General features: G+C 33.1%; 1 long non-coding RNA gene across 2 annotated transcripts; it reads left to right on the top strand.

Annotated features, from left to right (window-relative positions):
* Nucleotides 1-369: 369 nt before the first annotated feature.
* On the top strand, nt 370-18,439 carry LOC149594033 (uncharacterized). 2 transcript variants are annotated; one of them, XR_016379498.1, is made up of 4 exons: nt 370-531; nt 17,853-18,011; nt 18,073-18,191; nt 18,261-18,439. It is a non-coding gene; the product is annotated as an uncharacterized LOC149594033 (long non-coding RNA). The 2 variants fall into 2 exon arrangements; XR_016379497.1 differs by having other exon boundaries at nt 18,073-18,439.
* Nucleotides 18,440-19,513: the final 1,074 nt, after the last annotated feature.

The following is a 19,513-nucleotide window of genomic DNA, read 5'->3' on the forward strand; positions in this document are numbered from 1 at the left end:
TAACTGTAGCACCCTTAATAAGAAATATGACGTTATCAGGTCGAATTTTCGTCTAGAAAAGTAATTCAGGTAAATAATTACAGTTAATAGAGGTTTTTATATCATTTAAAGCAAGCTTTTCGACGTTCTTTACGGCCAAGGCTCAAGTTTTAGTTTGTCTATGTAATATAGTGTTTATAGTGTCTTTCCTTTTAAAGATTATAAGAAAGCTTATTTCCAGCACTGTTTTGGATTGGATTTACAAAAATACGCAGTCTGCTTCGATTCATGCTGCAAATCCTAACCCTAGGGCCTAGGTTTTACGCGTAACTTAATACTGTATTGATCATGACCGTTTGTTGGTAAAAAATGGCATATATATCCAAATTATTATGGTTTAGAATTGAACGGTAGTGTTTTCACCCTGTGAAGAATTCAACTTCAATATATTACAGGAAAGATGACCAAATGTTCAATGTGTTTTCCCTACGGCGGTTAAAAGATTAGTGTTTACCTTAGCGCAGTTAATTCAACATTCTCATTTGAGGACAGGTATAAACGGGCAAACACTATTTTACCCCGAAATTATTTTTGCCGAACTTTTGCCGAATTACCCCAAATTCTAAAATAGTAGAAATCTCCCATGCGTCGTCTGCCAAAACATCCTAAATGACTTCTGGCTTCGCCTTTTCGGGGTAAATTAGTGACCGTTTCGGCACTTTTCGGCACAAAAGAGTGGGGTAAAATATAAAAATACGGCCCCCACACTAAAAGTAGCAATTAAATCAAGCAAAAATTCAAATCCATTTCAGAAACTAAATAAGCTTAACTAATCTACCCTCTCTCGCCCCGACGACTATTTAAATAATAAATTTTTCGGCAAAGATCAAAAACTCAACTAAACATTGACATTAATTTGAACTGTTTATTGAATCTCAATTTATAAGCTAGCCGAACCACAATCCAACGTTAATTTCAACTTAATTAAGTATAATTAACGTAAAATTAGACCAAAAACATACATTTTTGGGACAAAAATTAAAATAACTTTTAATTAAACTACATAATTAAGATTAAAACTAAGCTATAAGCTGGTAAATCCCCTTTTTTCCCATTTAACACTGAAATTAATTTACATCATCTTTATAATTCATTAATATTCAGGAAATTCCAAAGTTTGGGGTAAAATAGGGGTTTTTCGGCAAAATATTATAGTGTGACATTAAAAAATATGCCGAGTCTTTGAAGAAGCGCGAAATGCAAAAGTTTGGGGTAAAAAAGGGTTTTTTCGGCCAGGATTGAATTTTCAATTAAACATTGATATTAATGTGAATTATTTATTGAATCTCAATTTATAAGCTAAATCTACTCTGCCGAACCACAATCCAACGTTAATTTCAACTTAATTAAGTATAATTAAAGTGAAATTCGACCAAAAACGTACATTTTTGGGACAAAAATTAAAATAACTTTTAATTGATCTACATAATTAAGTTTAAACCTAAGGTAGAAGTTGTTAAAGCCCCTTTTTTCCTATTTTACTGTTAAATTAATTTATATTATCTTTAAAAAACATTAATAGGCGTGAAATTCCAAAGTTTGGGGTAAAATTGGGTTTTTTCGGCAAGGATTTAATTTTCCACTAAACATTTATATTAATGTGAATTCTTTATTGAATCTCAATTTTTAAGCTAAATCTACTCTGCCGAACCACAATAAAACGTTAATTTCAACTTAATTAAGCATAATTAACGTAAAACTCGACCAAAAACGTACATTTTTGGGACAAAAATTAAAATAACTTTTAATTAAGCTTCATAATTAAGACTAAAACTAAGCTAGAAGTTGGTAAAGCCCCTTTTTTCCTATTTGACACTTAAATTAATTATTATTATCTTTTTAATACATTAATATTCAGGAAATTCGAAAGTTTGGGGTAAAATAGGGTTTTTTCGGCAGGGATTGAGTTTTCAATTAAACATTGATATTAATGTGAATTATTTATAGAATCTCAATTTATAAGCTAAATATACTCTGCCGAACCACAATCCAACGTTAATTTCAACTTAATTAAGTATAATTAACGTAAAATTAGACCAAAAACGTACATTTATGGGACAAAAATTAAAATAACTTTTAATTAAACTACATAATTAAGATTAAAACTAAGCTTTAAGCTGGTAAATACCCTTTTTTCCCATTACATCATCTTAATTTACATCATCTTTATAATTCATTAATATTCAGGAAATTCCAAAGTTTGGGGTAAAATAAGGGTTTTTCCGCAAAATAATATAGTGTGACATTAAAAAATATGCCGTGTCTTTGAAGAAGCGCGAAATGCAAAAGTTTGGGGTAAAATAGGGTTTTTTCGGCTAGGATTGAATTTTCAATTAAACATTGATATTAATTGAATTATTTATTGAATCTCAATTAATAAGCTAAAACTACTTTGCCGAACCACAATCCAACGTTAATTTCAACTTAATTAAGTTTAATTAACGTAAAATTCGACCAAAAACGTACATTTTTGGACAAAAATTAAAATAACTTTTAATTACTCTACATAATTAAGATTAAAACTAAGCTAGAAGTAGGTAAACCCGCTTTTTTCCTATTTCACACTTAAATTAATTTATATGATCATTAAAAAACATTAACAGGCGCGAACTTCCAAACTTTGGGGTAAAATAGGGATAGTTCGGCAAGGAATGAATTTTTAATTAAACATGGATATTTATGGTAATTTTGTATTGAATCTCAATTTATAAGCTAAATCTACTCTGCCGAGCCACGATCCAACGTTAATTTCAACTTAATTAAGTATAATTAACGTAAAATTCGACCAAAACGTACATTTTTAGGACAAAAATTTAAATAACTTTTAATTAAACTACATAATTAAGACTAAAACTAAGCTAGAAGTTGGTAAAGCCCCTTTTTTCCTATTTGACACTTAAATTAATTTATATTATCTCTATAATAGATTAATAGTCACGAAATTGAAAAGTGGGGTAAATTAGGGATTGTTCGGCAGAATATTATTATGCAAAAATATGCCGAACCTTTGAAGAAGCGCGAAATTCCAAAGTTTGGGGTAAAGTAGGGATTGTTCGGCAAGGATTGAATTTTCAATGAAACATTGATATTAATGTGAATTATTTATAGAATCTCAATTAATAAGCTAAATCTACTCTGCCGAACCACAATAAAACGTTAATTTCATCTTAATTAAGTATAATTAACGTAAAACTCGTCCAAAAACGTACATTTTGGGACAAAAATTAAAATAACTTTTAATTAAACTACATAATTAAGATTAAAACTATGGTATAAGCTGGTAAACCCGCTTTTTACCTCTCCGAGTGACGTATGTCACGGAGAGGTATTACACTGGACGTGTGTGAGTGTGTCTGTCTGTGTGTCTGTCTGTCACGCCTCACGTGACCGCGTTCGCAGTTTGCGTATCGGAGCAAACGTGTTCCCAATTTCCGGACTGCATTGACAGTTCACGGAAATTTGGGTTTGTCTCCTCTGGCTATTCTACTTTAGTTCCAACACCACCAGCTTTGGTTTTCGTCCACTCCACATGGACACTAGTCTGTACTTGCTAGTTTCCAAGCACGACCATCTTCTGTTCTTCGTCAATTCCACATTGACACCAGCTTCTATACACCACAATCTTCCGTTCTTCGTCAATTCCACATTGACACCAGCTTCAATGCACCACCATCTTCGGGTCTTTTGTCCATTCCACATGGACGCCAGTCAGTACATTCTGGCTTCTTTTCCTCCGTCATCGTTTGGTTTCAAGATTTACGCGGCGATCAGCTAGGGTTACGAGAAACGTCTAGCCTCCCAATGTCAGGGCTTCCACCAAAGGTTCACGCGAATGCGTTTTTATCTATTATTATAATGGAAACGAATCGTATATATATCCCAAAATTTGAAAAAAGCGGGCAAGAGGGGTACCCTTCACTTTAAACGTCAATATTAGCAAAGTTTCGAAAGATAATAGGACCAACTTTATTTTAAACGATTTAACTATTTTTAAAGTTAATTACTGGCGATTAAAATAATTAAAAATAATTATATTTATTTAAATATTAAAGATAAACCCAAGTACCGAACTCGTTAAATCATTGCCTCCTATATCTATCAAGGCCCGTGCATTGCGTTATATTTCCTACATTGCCTCCTGTTTCTATCAAGTCCCACGCATTGTGATAAATTTCCTTCATTGCCTCCTATATCCAACAAGGCCCGTGCATTGCGATATATTTTTGAGAACAACAACCAAAATGGGAAGCTCCTCTCAGAACCATAATAGTTTGATTTCTCTGATATATGAAATGAAAATATGGATAATATTTTCGGCAATTCGATTTGAATGGCTCTTTCTGATGTATCATTCTCACAGCACTGTTCATAATGTTAGCAGGTGTTTGAAATAGGCCATAGCCATTTTAGGAGACTTGCGAGTCTCGCGTTTTTTTCTGTATCACTCAGTCTCGCGCATCCTTTTTTGTATACTTAATAAACAGTTCTTTATCTCAACACGCTTTTTTATTTCTGATTGGGTTTTTAATGCCTACTAACAGGTTATGGGCCCAGGTACCCTTCATAAATGCGCGTTAGGTACGACGAAAACGCGTAAAACAAACGTAAGACGACGTTTTGTATAGAAATTAGAAAGAAAACATAAGTCGTGTTTGGTAGCCAAGGCTTAGGACGGAGAAAAAAGAACAATCATCACAATAGACGCACAAGTTCGCAAAACTCGCGACGGAAGAATACATAAAAAGACGTGCTAACATTTCTAACTGACGAGGATTGTAAATAGACGGCGAGATAACAAGACGACGCGATAGAAAATTCTAACTGACGAAGATTATTAACCTTAGCTGCAGAAAGTATATAACTGACGAAGATACCTGCAAAGATGGGAGACGAATATCGAATTGAGAAGCTTAACCAGAAAAACTATCGACATTGGTCTATGAGGGCCCAAGGCCTACTTGAATCAAAAGGTTGCTGGCCAGCCATAAACCCTGGTTATGCAAATCGTGAAGAAATGTCAACCGCACAAAGCGCGTTAGATCATAAAGCGAAATCCATCTTGTATCTGATTGTAAATGACGAAAGTTTAGATGACATTGCAGACTGCATAAGTGCAAAAGCGATTTGGAATACGTTAAAAAATATACACACTACTTTCGACACGTGGCACGGACTTCTTATTTTAAAGGATTTCGTTAACACCGGAAAAGGTCAAAATGAAAGTATTGGAGAATGCCTCACTAGAAGAAGTGCTCTGTACCATAAAGTAAGCCACTCTGGTTTTGAATTTGAGGAAGTAGTCTTGGCTGGTTTTGCCGTTCTTGGACTACCGAAAGAGTATGAATTTCTTGTCAGAAGTTTACGAATTGATAAAAATGACCTTGATTTATCAACATTGAAGTCGAAATTACTCGAGGAAGAGAGAAGGCTTGAATCTCCCAACCAGTATAGAAGAAGCGTGAAAGACGAAGACGACAGTAACTCCGCTATGGCTGCACAAAGTAACTACAGACAGTCGAACACTGGACGATATAGCAGAGGCAGAAGCACAGTACGTGATAATAGAATGCATAGGTCCAACAGCAGCAGGAAAAACGTGGAAAGTATAGTTGACGACACAAAATCCCACGCTAGACTGCGATGTTATACTTGTCTAGAATTTGGACATATAGCGAGAAACTGCACAAGAGAAGAAGACGAAAAGAATGGAAAGTACAAAGCGACTTCCGTTAAACATGAGGCGACATATGTAAGGAAGAGACAAGAAAATTCTAACAGAGCAAACCCAACCATATCACACGCGGCTCTCACTGCCATAAGACATGGACATGCTTCGTCCAATGGTCGTTGGATGTTGGACAGTGGATGCACTGATCATATGACGTCATGCCGGAAAAATTTCATTACCTTCAAAGAAGAAAGTACTACTGTGGATGTGGCAGGGGGTGGAGTATTAACTGCAACTGGAATCGGAGACGTGCAAATCGAGTTATCGGCAGAAAATGGAGGTTGCACCCTAACTTTGGCAAATACGTTGTACATACCGGAGCAAGAAGGAAATTTACTATCAGAAAGCCAAATCACTGATAAAGACGCCAGCATCTTACTCGAGAAACATTCCGCGACGATAGAAAGAAAAGACGGAGCACAAATAGCAATAGGACGAAAAGAACAACGTCTCTATTACTTTCATGAAGTACAACCAAAGAAGGTTGCCAACAAAGCCATGTCAAAGACGCTAGACTTATGGCACCAACGTTTAGGTCACTTACATGTTACGGCTGTTAAAGAAGTGTCAAACAAAAGTAATATACAACTAGACGTCATGGAAGAGAAGATCTATTCCAAATGCGAAACATGCATGGAAGGAAAATTGAAAGCTACTCCTTTCCCGAAGAAAAGTTTCACTAGAGAAGAAAAACCCTTACGATTGGTTCATACGGACGTTTGTGGTCCTATCACGCCAATATCGAAGGGAGGCAAGAAATACTTCGTGACCTTTATAGACGACTATTCACGATACACGGAGGTTTACTTGATTACTAAAAAGAGCGAAGTTGAGGAGAAATTTGACGTGTATAGACGAAAAGTAGAAAATGCTCAAGAAACGAAGATAGGCACTTTACGAAGTGAAAACGGGGGAGAATATATGGGAAATTCGTTCAAGGCGACGCTTAGCGAACTCGGAATTGACAGGCAATTGACGATACCAGGAACTCCTCAACAAAATGGTGTTGCGGAAAGAGCAAACAGACCCTCCTCGACACGGCAAGATGTTTGCTATTGCAATCCGGAATGCCAACCCAGTTCTGGGCCGACGCTTTAGCAACAGCAACATACATAAGAAACAGATGTCCAACCGCTAGTAATCAAGGAGAGACCCCGTACGAACTATGGAAAGGGGAGCAAGCAAATATATCGCACTTACATGTCTTTGGTTGCAGAGCTTGGGCTGTAAACAAACATAGGACCAACAAGTTTTCTCCAAAGGGCATTGCCTGCATTTTCATTGGATACGACGCGAACGCTAAAGCTTATCGACTTTGGGATTCAGAAGCGGACATTGTATTTATAAGTCGTGATGTGAAGTTTGAAGAGGACGTCTTCCCTATGAAAATCAAGCGTGAAAGCGATTTGAAAGAACGATTTTTAGAAGATACCATGTGGTGCATGTTAGAGTCAGAAAACAAATCAGCTGATGTAGAGGAAAACTAGAACATTGAAATTGAAGAAGATATAAATGTTCAAGTAATCAGCGAAGAGGAATCTGACATTGAAGAGGAAGAAGAAATGGAAGAAGATAACGCATCATTGCAACCCCTAGAAGTACAAGAACAACCTCGTGAAATACAAACAAGATCGGGAAGACAAATTAACCCACCTACTTGGACGAAAGACTACGACATGAGTGAAGACCCAACTTGTTCAAAAGCTCTTCGAAACCCGACGATCATGGATAACATAGATGCAGCACGAGTTGATCCTCTAACCGCGAATGAAGTAGGGCTACTCGATACTACTCGATGCCAACTTGGTATCGAGTACTTCAGTCTTTCGATACCGGTATCGAGTACCGTTTTTGGGATCCGATACTGGTATCGAGTAGTTTCGAAAAATCCGAAGCATCGAGTTCTTTATCCCCCTATCTTTTCCCCCTGGAATAGAAGGAACGTTTCTTTTTCAAACTTGCGGCCAATCATTTGCTTTATATTTTAACACGTGAATGTTTCCCTCGTCGACATAGATTAGTCTCTATATTCCATCCCTAGAGTAGACTGATGTCAGACGTAGCTTCTTCAACCATAGCCCATTCGATCGCGCCCAATACTACGCAACCTGCTCGTGCTATAGAATCCCGATCAAAGAATTGGATTTACATATATAAGCGCGACTTTTGAAGAAAATTCGGAGTAACCGAAAATTAATATTAAGTTTTATAGGAGGAGGTATGTTTTTTGGCCAGTTCCTTCGTCCTATTGATACAAATGACCTGAAATTTTCTTAGACGCGTTTCGACGTGTTTTATTATACTTAAAAGGATTCTAGCTTTCAGAAAGTTTATGTGAATAGCGCTAACTAAACTAAAATCACATCTTAAACATTAGATTAAATAAATTTAAATTAAATGTTAAAATATTGCAGCAATGCTTTTCCAAGAAATAAAAACTAATAACATAGCTTATTATAATTAAATACGCAAAATCTATCATAGGTGGCGCTTTAAAAAAAAGTACTCGATACTTTGGGTATCGAGTATTTTTTTCTCCGATACCGATACCCGGTATCGAGTACAATATTCAGTATTCGATACCGGTATCGATACCAAAAATCTTCGATACTCCCAGCCCTAGAATGAAGCTCTATCGACGAAAGAAAGCGGAGAATGGCGAAACGCAATGATGGAAGAAGCAAAGAATTTACTTCGAAATGATTCCTTCCAGTTTCTATCTCGACCAAAGCAAAGAAAAACCGTGAAAGGAAAATGGATATTCAAAACAAAGTATGATGAACAAGGCAACCTGGCCAGATACAGAGCCAGACTAGTCGCTTTGGGCCACACCCAAAGGCCAGGATTGGACTACGATAAAACATACGCTCCCGTAGTGCAAGCAAAGACGACCAGAATTCTGTTTGGAATTGCCATGGAAAAGGATTGGAATATTCATCATCTAGACGTAACCGCGGCATATTTAAATGCGCATCTTGAAGAAGAAGTTTACATGGATATGCCGGAGAATTTTGAAGAACTGACCGACGAATTACGAAAAACCTTCAAACACATACCGTCTAGAGAAGCTTTTAAAACAGAAGATTATGTGTGGAAACTGAACAAAAGCATTTATGGCTTACATCAGTCAGGTCGTCAATGGAACAAGCACAATGACAAAATACTGAAGGAAAAAGGTTTTAAAAGATCTAGAGCCGACCCTTGCGTGTATCATATGCCTGGTCATGAACTCGTAATAACGGTCTATGTCGATGACTTAGTGCTGTACGGAACAGATGAAGAGATATAGAAAATGAAGACAGCCTTATCGAACAACCTTGAAATAAAAGATCTAGGAGAAGTAAGACACATTCTTTCCATGAGAATAAGTAAAACCGCAAATGCAATGACCATGGATCAAACACGCTACACGGAAACATTACTAAAAGAAATGGGTATGGAAAAAGCGAAAAGTGTCGCAACACCTTTATGCTTGGGAACTAAGTACGAAGCTTGTACAGAAGGGCAAGAGCTCAGCGAAAATATGGCATATACCTATAGGCGTGCGGTAGGAAGCCTGCTATGTCTGGCTACGCATACCAGGCCAGACATAGCGTTTGCTGTTTCATTTATGAGTCAATTCAGTCAAAATCCATCAAAGGATCATTGGAACGGTGTCCAACACATCCTGAAATACCTAAATGGGACAAAGAAGCTTGGCCTAGTATTTAGAAAAACGAAGAAGTCGTTACAAGTGTATACAGACGCAGACTGGGGTTCCAATATTATGGATAGAAGATCCTTTACTGGCTATACATTCATTCTAGCAGGGACTGCAGTGAATTGGACCAGCCGAAAGCAGAAATGTGTCGAACTTAGCACAGTTGAAGCGGAATTCGTCGCTTTAAGTGAAGTAGCAAAAGAATGCTCATGGATTCGACATTTTTTGGAAGAACTAGATCTACGACCTTTGATTGGACAAAAGGAAATCGACGTGAATATTGACAATCAAGGCGCTATCAAGTTGGCAGAAAACCCAACTACTTCTGATCGGTCTAAACACATACAGCTAAGAATCTTTCATGTACGGGAATTGATAGATGAAGAAAAAATCAAACTGACCTATGTCCCAACAGAACACAATATCGCGGACCAAATGACGAAAATTGTTCCTAGTCCTAAAATGCGCGAACACCTGATTGAAATGGGATTACAAAATCCAGGAGGGGTGTTAGCAGGTGTTTGAAATAGGCCATAGCCATTTTAGGAGACTTGCGAGTCTCGCGTTTTTTTCTGTATCACTCAGTCTCGCGCATCCTTTTTTGTATACTTAATAAACAGTTCTTTATCTCAACACGCTTTTTTATTTCTGATTGGGTTTTTAATGCCTACTAACACATAATGGACAGGAACGTAGAGATTCGAGACACTAGGAATTACGATAGTGTTTCAAATCCTCTGTAATGAGGGCTTAAAGGCTTGGAGTGAGTCGAAAGATAAATACACATCCTAGTTTTTAGTTGTACCATGCGTACCACAAGGATGCTTGGGTACTAGTACAGACTGTTACGTCTACCAAGTTTCCTAGCATCCAACATTAAATAGGATTCATTAAGCGCATGTCATGGGTCAAGTCGTTAAATATATCGACGCAGTTAAGTAGCTGATGGCATTATTTTATCCACTTTCTCATTGCGTTTCGAGAGGAAGTTCAACTTTGGCACGGACGACAGATGGCGCTCTTAACCTTCTACCCCCAAAAATCACTGTTGTCTGCTCGTTTTCCCCTTCCGCGTTCTTTCGTTATAAACTTATGATTAAACGAACTGTTAAGATAAAATTTCATATTTCCTAAGACAGATAAGCTTCTACTCCTTTCATCTTACTCCCAGTTAGATTTAACCTTGTTAAAACATAATCAGATGAATTTGAGTTACAATGTCGTAAAATCCTGTGCATACAGTTACCTAGGAGTGATAGAGACATTTTTAACGATGCCTAGAGATGATAAACTTAAGCGAAATTGTTTTACGTTTGAATAAAAATACCGCTTCCAGTAGTGGGTTTATAGTACTCCTTGTTTGTGTAAGATTAGTGTAGCTGTAGAGCGTAATCATGGTAAACACTTAAAAATATATATTTTCAATAAAAACACCGCTTCCACTAGTGGATTTATACTCCTTGTTTGTGTAAGATTAGTGTAGGTGTAGAGAGTAATCATTATAAACGCTTAAAAATATATTTTCAAAAATGAAGAATATAGAACATTTATTTTGTATCAAAAAATATTTTGGTGCTAAGATTGCTTTAGAAAAATCCAAACGGCTAGGTATTGGTAAAAAAGACATGTGTAAGCTATTTGTAGATGAGATAATGTTATAAATGAGGCTAAAAATTCCACTATTGTGTCTAAAAAGTGTTCGCAATGTATATTTTTTAAATATTACGGAATTGCGGTTGATATGATAGCACTCTATTTGCGAAAAAAACCTTTTTTTAAACAGTTGAATCACTCTATGATGATAGAATTTCAAAGGCAGAAGTTAAACGTTAAATTTGCTCGATTAATTTTGTTCGAAAAATAATATATTTAAGCGCTACGTATTACTGAAGGAGATTGATTTTGCCAATCTTTGTGAGTATTTAACTGTTTAATAATTATTTTGGTTAAGTGGGAGCTTAGCTTATGTGTGATTGGGTTGTGGCTTTCATGTTTTGGGGACATTTGCTTTTTGTGTGGCGAGGTATGATTCAGCTTTGATATGGACAAATGTTACAAATCATAGTGGTAGACTAAGAATACGGTTGAGGTATAGCGAGAGAGTAGAGTTTCCACAGCAATTGAGAGATATTGAATAGGCTTGAACAATTGACTATTTTAAAATTGAATTCCAGCACTTGCAAAGAATTAAAAAAAGCGATAGATGCATATATTTAGGTTGTTTAAGGGGTAGTGATAGTCATCTCCACTCGGAGAGGTAATATTTTGGCTTTCCAAACTTGTTTCCTATTTCACACTTAAATTAATTTATATTATCTTTAAAAAACATTAATATGCACGAAATTCCAAAGATTGGGGTAAATTAGGGATTGTTCAGCAGAATATTATGGGGTGAAATGAAAAAATATGCCGAACATTTGATGAAGCGCGAAATTCAAAAGTTTGGGGTAAAGTAGGGATTGTTCGGCAAGAATTGAATTTTCAATTAAAAACCTTGGTATTAATGTGATTTTTTTAATGAATCTCAATTTATAAGCTAAATCCACTCTGCCGAACCACAAGCCAACGTTAATTTCCACTTAAATAGGTATAATTAACGTGAAATGAGACAAAATACGTACATTTTTGTGTAAAATATTAAATTAACTTTTAATTAAACTACATAATTAAGATTAAAACTAAGCTAGAAGTTGATAAAGCTCTTTTTTTCTATTTCACCCTTAAATTAATTTATAGTATCTTTAAAAAACATTAATAGGCGCGAACTTCCAAAGTTTGGGGTAAATTAGGGATTTTTCGGCAAGTATTGAATATTCAGTTAAACATTGATATTTATGGGAATTATTTATTGAATCTCAATTTATAAGCTTAATCTACTCTGCCGAACCAAAATCCAACGTTATTTTCAACTTAATTAATCATAGTTAACGTGAAACTAGACCAAAAATATACAATTTTTGCACAAAAATTAAAATAACGTTTAATTAAACCACTTTATTACGATTAAACTAAGCTAGAAGTTGGTAAAGCCCCTTTTTCCTATTTCACACTGAAATTAACTTATATTAATTAAATTATCTCTAAAATGCATTAATAGTCGCGAAATTCAAATCAACTTAATTAAGTATAATTAATGAGATATTAACGCAAAACATCCATATTTTTTGAATAGACAGGAATAATTTTTAATGAAACTAAATAATTCATTATACAATTACACGAGTTGTTCGTCCAACCGATTTTTTCATTTAAAACTTAAATAAATTTACAATATCATAGAAAAACATTTAAGGCGCGAATGGTCGGCAAAAGATAATTAGGGAAAATTATTTATTGAAACTCATTTTATAAGCTAAAACAATACTGCGGAACCACATTTAAGTGCTAATTTCATATTAATTTGACGTAATTAAAGTTGAATGAACCGAAAACAACCTTTTTTGGGTAAAATTCATGGATAACTTTTAATTTTGGTAAAAGTCTAAAATTATAACTACACAAGTAGTTCGTCTAATCTCAAATTGCCTATGTCACACTTAGCACTTAAATAAATTTACACTATCATCTAAATTCATGAAAAGGCGCGAAATTTAAAAATTCAGGTAGTTCGGCGAAAACTAAACTACACTATAAATTGAACTAACACTATTGCGCTACACTTCAGCATTAATTTTAGCTTCACTGAGCATTTTTAATTTGAAATTCACCCTCAACGTCCATTTCCTGGAAAGAGCATAATCCAGATGGATACTAATTAAATTATAATAAAAACTGTCTTTGCAGACAAAGATGAGAAAAAGTAAGAGATAATTGCCGGAAGAAACAGAAATTCAAATTTTGACTTTTGTAGACATGATTATAAAACATTAAATATTTTAAAAAAATTCTTATCTTAGTTTTTTTCAACAAAATTTCATTTGCTGAAAACATTTTTCAACATTATTTAAATAAGTATTTTGCTCTTAATAATAGTTCTAGAAAAAAATGGCATTTCAAAAAATATTTTAAGGGATACCAGCGTGATGCCAGAATTTTTTTTTTGAGTAAGAAGTGCTTTTAATACTCGGATTCTGAAAAATTTAACTTGACGAATTTAAATTTTGATATTTTAATATTGAAAATAATGCGAAGCGGAAAATTACAGAGCCCGTTTGAATGTGATATAGTTATTAGAGTCGATAAAAAGATCTGCATCTTGATCGTGACTTTTTGAGAGCTACACAACACGTTCATGTTTGAAAACTTAAAATTAACTAACACGTTTTGTTAGGTCTCAATCGGTCTCAATACTAATTTTATTTTATCAGCGATCAACGATTTTCAGTATATTTTATTCTCCTTGTGGAGCCGAATACTCAAACCTAACTGTATATTTTTAATACAAAGCAAAATGCTCCTGCTAATGTTTTTAAAACGATGCAGATATTTCATAATAAAATATTTTTAGTTAAGGTATTTTGTTGAAAAAAACTAAGATAAGAATTTTTTTAAAATATTCAATGTTTTATAATCATGTCTACAAAAGTCAAAATTTGAATTTCTGTTTCTTCCGGCAATTATCTCTTACTTTTTCTCATCTTTGTCTGCAAAGACAGTTTTTATTATAATTTAATTAGTATCCATCTGGATTATGCTCTTTCCAGGAAATGGACGTTGAGGGTGAATTTCAAATTAAAAATGCTCAGTAAAGCTGAAATTAATGCTGAAGTGTAGCGCAATAGTGTTAGTTCAATTTATAGTGTAGTTTAGTTTTCGCCGAACTACCTGAATTTTTAAATTTCGCGCCTTTTCATGAATTTAGATGATAGTGTAAATTTATTTAAGTGCTAAGTGTGAAATAGGCAATTTGAGATTAGACGAACTACTTGTGTAGTTATAATTTTAGACTTTTACCCAAATTAAAGTTATCCATGAATTTTACCCAAAAACGGTTGTTTTCGGTTCATTCCACTTTAATTACGTCAAATTAATATGAAATTAACACTTAAATGTGGTTCCGCAGTATTGTTTTAGCTTATAAAATGAGTTTCAATAAATAATTTTCCCTAATTATCTTTTGCCGAACATTCGCGCCTTAAATGTTTTTCTATGATAATGTAAATTTATTTAAGTTTTAAGTGAAAAAATCGGTTGTACGAACAACTCGTGTAATTGTATAATGAATTATTTAGTTTCATTAAAAATTATTCCTGTCTATTCAAAAAATATGGATGTTTTGCGTTAATATCTCATTAATAATACTTAATTAAAATGATTTGAATTTCGCGACTATTAATGCATTTTAGAGATAATTTAATTAATATAAGTTAATTTCAGTATGAAATAGGAAAAAGGGGCTTTACCAACTTCTAGCTTAGTTTAATCGTAATAAAGTGGTTTAATTAAACGTTATTTTAATTTTTGTGCAAAAATTGTATATTTGTGGTCTAGTTTCACGTTAACTATGATTAATTAAGTTGAAAATAACGTTGGATTTTGGTTCGGCAGAGTAGATTAAGCTTATAAATTGAGATTCAATAAATAATTCCTATAAATATCAATGTTTAACTGAATATTCAATACTTGCCGAAAAATCCCTAATTTACCCCAAACTTTCGAAGTTCGCGCCTATTAATGTTTTTTAAAGATACTATAAATTAATTTAAGGGTGAAATAGAAAAAAAGAGCTTTACCAATTTCTACCTTAGTTTTAATCTTAATTATGTAGTTTAATTAAAAGTTAATTTAATATTTAACCAGAAATGTACGTATTTTGTCTCATTTCACGATAATTATACCTATTTAAGAGGAAATTAACGTTGGATTGTGGTTCGGCAGAGTGGATTTAGCTTATAAATTGAGATTCATTAAAAAAATCACATTAATACCAAGGTTTAATTGAAAATTCAATTCTTCGTGCATATTGATGTTTTTTAAAGATAATATAAATTAATTTAAGTGTGAAATAGGAAAAAAGCGGGTTTACCAGCTTATAGCATAGTTTTAATCTTAATTATGTAGTTTAATTAAAAGTTATTTTAATTTTTGTCCCAAAAATGCACGTTTTGGTTGAATTTTACGTTAACTAAACTTAATTAAGTTGAAATTAACGTTGGATTGTGGTTCGGCAAAGTAGTTTTAGCTTATTAATTGAGATTCAATAAATAATTCACATTAATATCAATGTTTTATTGAAAATTCAATCCTTGCCGATAAAACCCTATTTTACCCCAAACTTTGGAATTTCGCGCTTCATCAAAGACTCGGCATATTTTTTCATTTCACGCCCATAATATTTTGCCGAAAAAACCCTATTTTACCCCAAACTTTGGAATTTCCTGAATATTAATGTATTATAAAGATAATATAAATTAATTTCAGTGTTAAATGGGAAAAAAGGGATTTACCAGCTTATAGCTTAGTTTTAATCTTAATTATGTAGTTTAATTAAAAGTTATTTTAATTTTTGTCCCAAAATGTACGTTTTTGGTCGAGTTTTACGTTAATTAAGTTGAAATTAACGTTTTCTTGTGGTTCAGCAGAGTAGATTTAGCTTATAAATTGAGATTCTAAAAATAATTCACATTAATATCAATGTTTAATTGAAAATTCAATCCTTGCCGAACAATCCCTACTTTACCCCAAACTTTGGAATTTCGCACTTCTTCAAAGGTTCGGCATATTTTTGCATTATAATATTCTGCCGAACAATCCCTAATTTACCCCAATCTTTTCAATTTCGTGACTATTAATCTATTATAGAGATAATATAAATTAATGTAAGTGTCAAATAGGAAAAAAGGGGCTTTACCAACTTCAAGCTTAGTTTTAGTCTTAATTATGTAGCTTAATTAAAAGTTATTTAAATTTTTGTCCTAAAAATGTACGTTTTGGTCGAATTTTACGTTAATTATACTTAATTAAGTTGAAATTAACGTTGGATCGTGGCTCGGCAGAGTAGATTTATCTTATAAATTGAGATTCAATACAAAATTACCATAAATATCCATGTTTAATTGAAAATTCAATCTTTGCCGAAAAACCCCTATTTTACCCCAAACTTTTGAATTTCCTGAATATTAATGTATTATAGAGTTAACATAAATTAATTTCAGTGTTAGATAGGAAAAAAGGGGATTTACCAGCTTATACCTTAGTTTTAATCTTAATTATGTAGCTAAATTAAAAGTTTTTTAATTTTTGTCCCAAAATGTACGTTTTGGTCCAATTTTACGTTAATTATACTTAATTAAGTTGAAATTAACGTTTTATTGTGATTCGGCAGAGTAGATTTAGCTTATAAATTGAGATTCTATAAATAATTCACATTAATATCAATTTTTAATTGAAAATTCAATCCCTGCCGAAAAAACAATATTTTACCCCAAACTTTCGAATTTCCTGAATATTAATGTATTAAAAAGATAATAATAATTAATTTCAGTGTCAAATACGAAAAAACGGGTTTTACCAACTTCTAGCTTAGTTTTAGTCTTAATTATGAGGCTTAATTAAAAGTTATTTTAATTTTTGTCCCAAAAATGCACGTTTTTGGTCGAATTTTACGTTAATTAAACTTAATTAAGTTGAAATCAACATTGGATTGTGGTTCGGCAGAGTAGATTTAGCTCATAAATTGAGATTCAATAAATAATTCACATTAATATCAATGTTTAATTGAAAATTCAATCCTTGCCGAAAAAACCCTATTTTACCCCAAACTTTGGAATTTCCTGAATATTAATGTATTATAAAGATAATGTAATTTAATTTCAGTGTTAAATAGGAAAAAAGGGGATTTACCAGCTTATAGCTTAGTTTTAATCTTAATTATGTTGTTCAATTAAAAGTTATTTTAATTTTTGTCGAAAAATTGTATGGTTTTGGTCGAATTTTACGTTAATTATACTTAATTAAGTTGAAATTATCGTTGGATTGTGCTTCGGTAGAGTAGATTTAGCTTATAAATTGAGTTTCAATAAACATTTCACATTAATGTCAATGTTTAGTTGAGTTTTTGATCTTTGCCGAAAAAATTATTATTTTAATAGTCGTTGGGGTGAGAGAAGCTAGTTTAGTTAGGCTTATTTAGTTTCTAAAATGGATTTGAATGATTGCTTGATTTAATTGCGACTTTTAGTGTGGGGGCCGTATTTTTATATTTTACCCCACTCTTTTGTGCCGAAAAGTGCCGAAACGGTCACTAATTTACCCCGAAAAGCCGAAGGCGAAGCCAGAAGTCATTTAGGATGTTTTAGCAGACGACGCATGGGAGATTTCTACTATTTTAGAATTCGGGGTAATTCGGCAAAAGTTCGGCAAAAATAAAATCGGGGTAAAATAGTGTTCCCCGTATAAACGGTTTCATTATTTGTTAATCTGACTAGAATGCTACTAATTGTGAAGGTGTGTGATATAATTCCTGAAACTAAACCAATGTAGAGGACCAGATTATTCGTTAAAACAATTTTGATCCTATTGAATCAGTCATACTGTGATGTTACGTTATCATTTTATAAACTATTTGTTACCAACAGTGGATTGTTTAATTCATAAGTAACAGTGGTACTGGTTAATCCAGGAGGTCAGTGTCGTTATGTAATTTAATTGGTGAAATAATTTTCAGGTTTACATCACAGATTCTCTCAACGTAACCACGTTAGAAACGGAGGGTTACGTTGTTTGCTATTTCCATAGTCCACATTGCCGTTTGTTTATTGGTTTAAATTGCTATGAATTGTATAGGTATTTGATTTAATTACTGGTATATAAGCTGAGCTATAGAATAACATCATTCATTAACATATTGTATAGATAATCTTTACCTTACCACAAACCTAGAACAGGATATGATAAAAATTGAACGCAATGTGTTGGAAATAATCAAAAACTCCTCTAAACATTAGAATTAAGGTGAATTAATTGTTGAAAGTCATTTTATAAGCTTAATGAGCACTGACGACAAGTTAATTTCAACGTAATTAAGTGTAGTTAACGTGAAATTAAACCCCAAATATACAATTTTTTGGGATGAAAACTCAGATAATTCTTAAATGATGTTCTTGATTAAGATTATATCTACCCAAGCCGTTGGTAAAGCCCCATGTTTTCTCTTTCACACTTAAGCTAGTTTAAATTATCTCGAAATTCAAAAGTTTGGGGGTAAAATGAGAATCGAAAACTCCACTAAAAATTGCAATTAAGGTGAAGTATAAATTTAAACTCATTTTATAACCTAAATGTACACTGCCAAAACCCAATCCTACGTTAATTTTAACTCAATTTAATAAAATTAACGTGAAATTAAACAAAAATATACATTTTTGGATAAAATCTCAAATAACTTTTAAATAAACTGTTTAATTATGATTAAAACTGCCCAAGCCATTGGTAAACCCAATATTTTCTATTTCACACTTAAGATAATTTAAACTATCTTTAAAGTACATTAATTGCCGCGAAATTCAAAAGTTTAGGGTACCATAATGATGAATATATGGCAAAAATATTAAACTGCACTAAACATTGCAATAAGGGTAAAAAATTTAAATAAATTTTAAGCTTAATCCACTCTCACGAACCACGCTCAAATTAAGATTAAAACCTGACAAGTTTTTCGTACAGCCACAGTAGTTTCCTATTTCACTTTCAAATTAATTTAAATGATCATTAAAATATATCAAAAGCGCATACATTAAAATTTTAGGGTAATTGCAATTAAAGTTGATATTTTATTGAAACTTGTATTTAAACAAAATCCACACTAGATAAACAAGATAAGCCGTTAAATTAAACTCAATCAAGTATAATTAATGTGTTTTGGGTAAATTCATGGATACCGTATAATTAAACTAACAAATTAAAATTAAAACTACACTTATCTTTCACCCAGGCTCCACTTTCCTGTTTAATTCTTACGATTAATTAAATTGTCATTTAAAAGCATTTTACCCCATTTTGAAAAGAGAGCCATTGAAAAGGAGCGATATTTAAAAGTTTTGGGGCAAAATAGTGATTGTTCCGCAAGAGTCAAACAGTCACTCCTCTAAAGTTTGCAGTTAGGGACA

This window comes from Phalangium opilio, unplaced genomic scaffold, assembly GCF_054372755.1.
Source record: "Phalangium opilio isolate 3A_F unplaced genomic scaffold, DU_Popi_V2 ptg000391l_1, whole genome shotgun sequence".
In the NCBI taxonomy this organism is placed as follows: Eukaryota; Metazoa; Arthropoda; class Arachnida; order Opiliones; family Phalangiidae; genus Phalangium; species Phalangium opilio.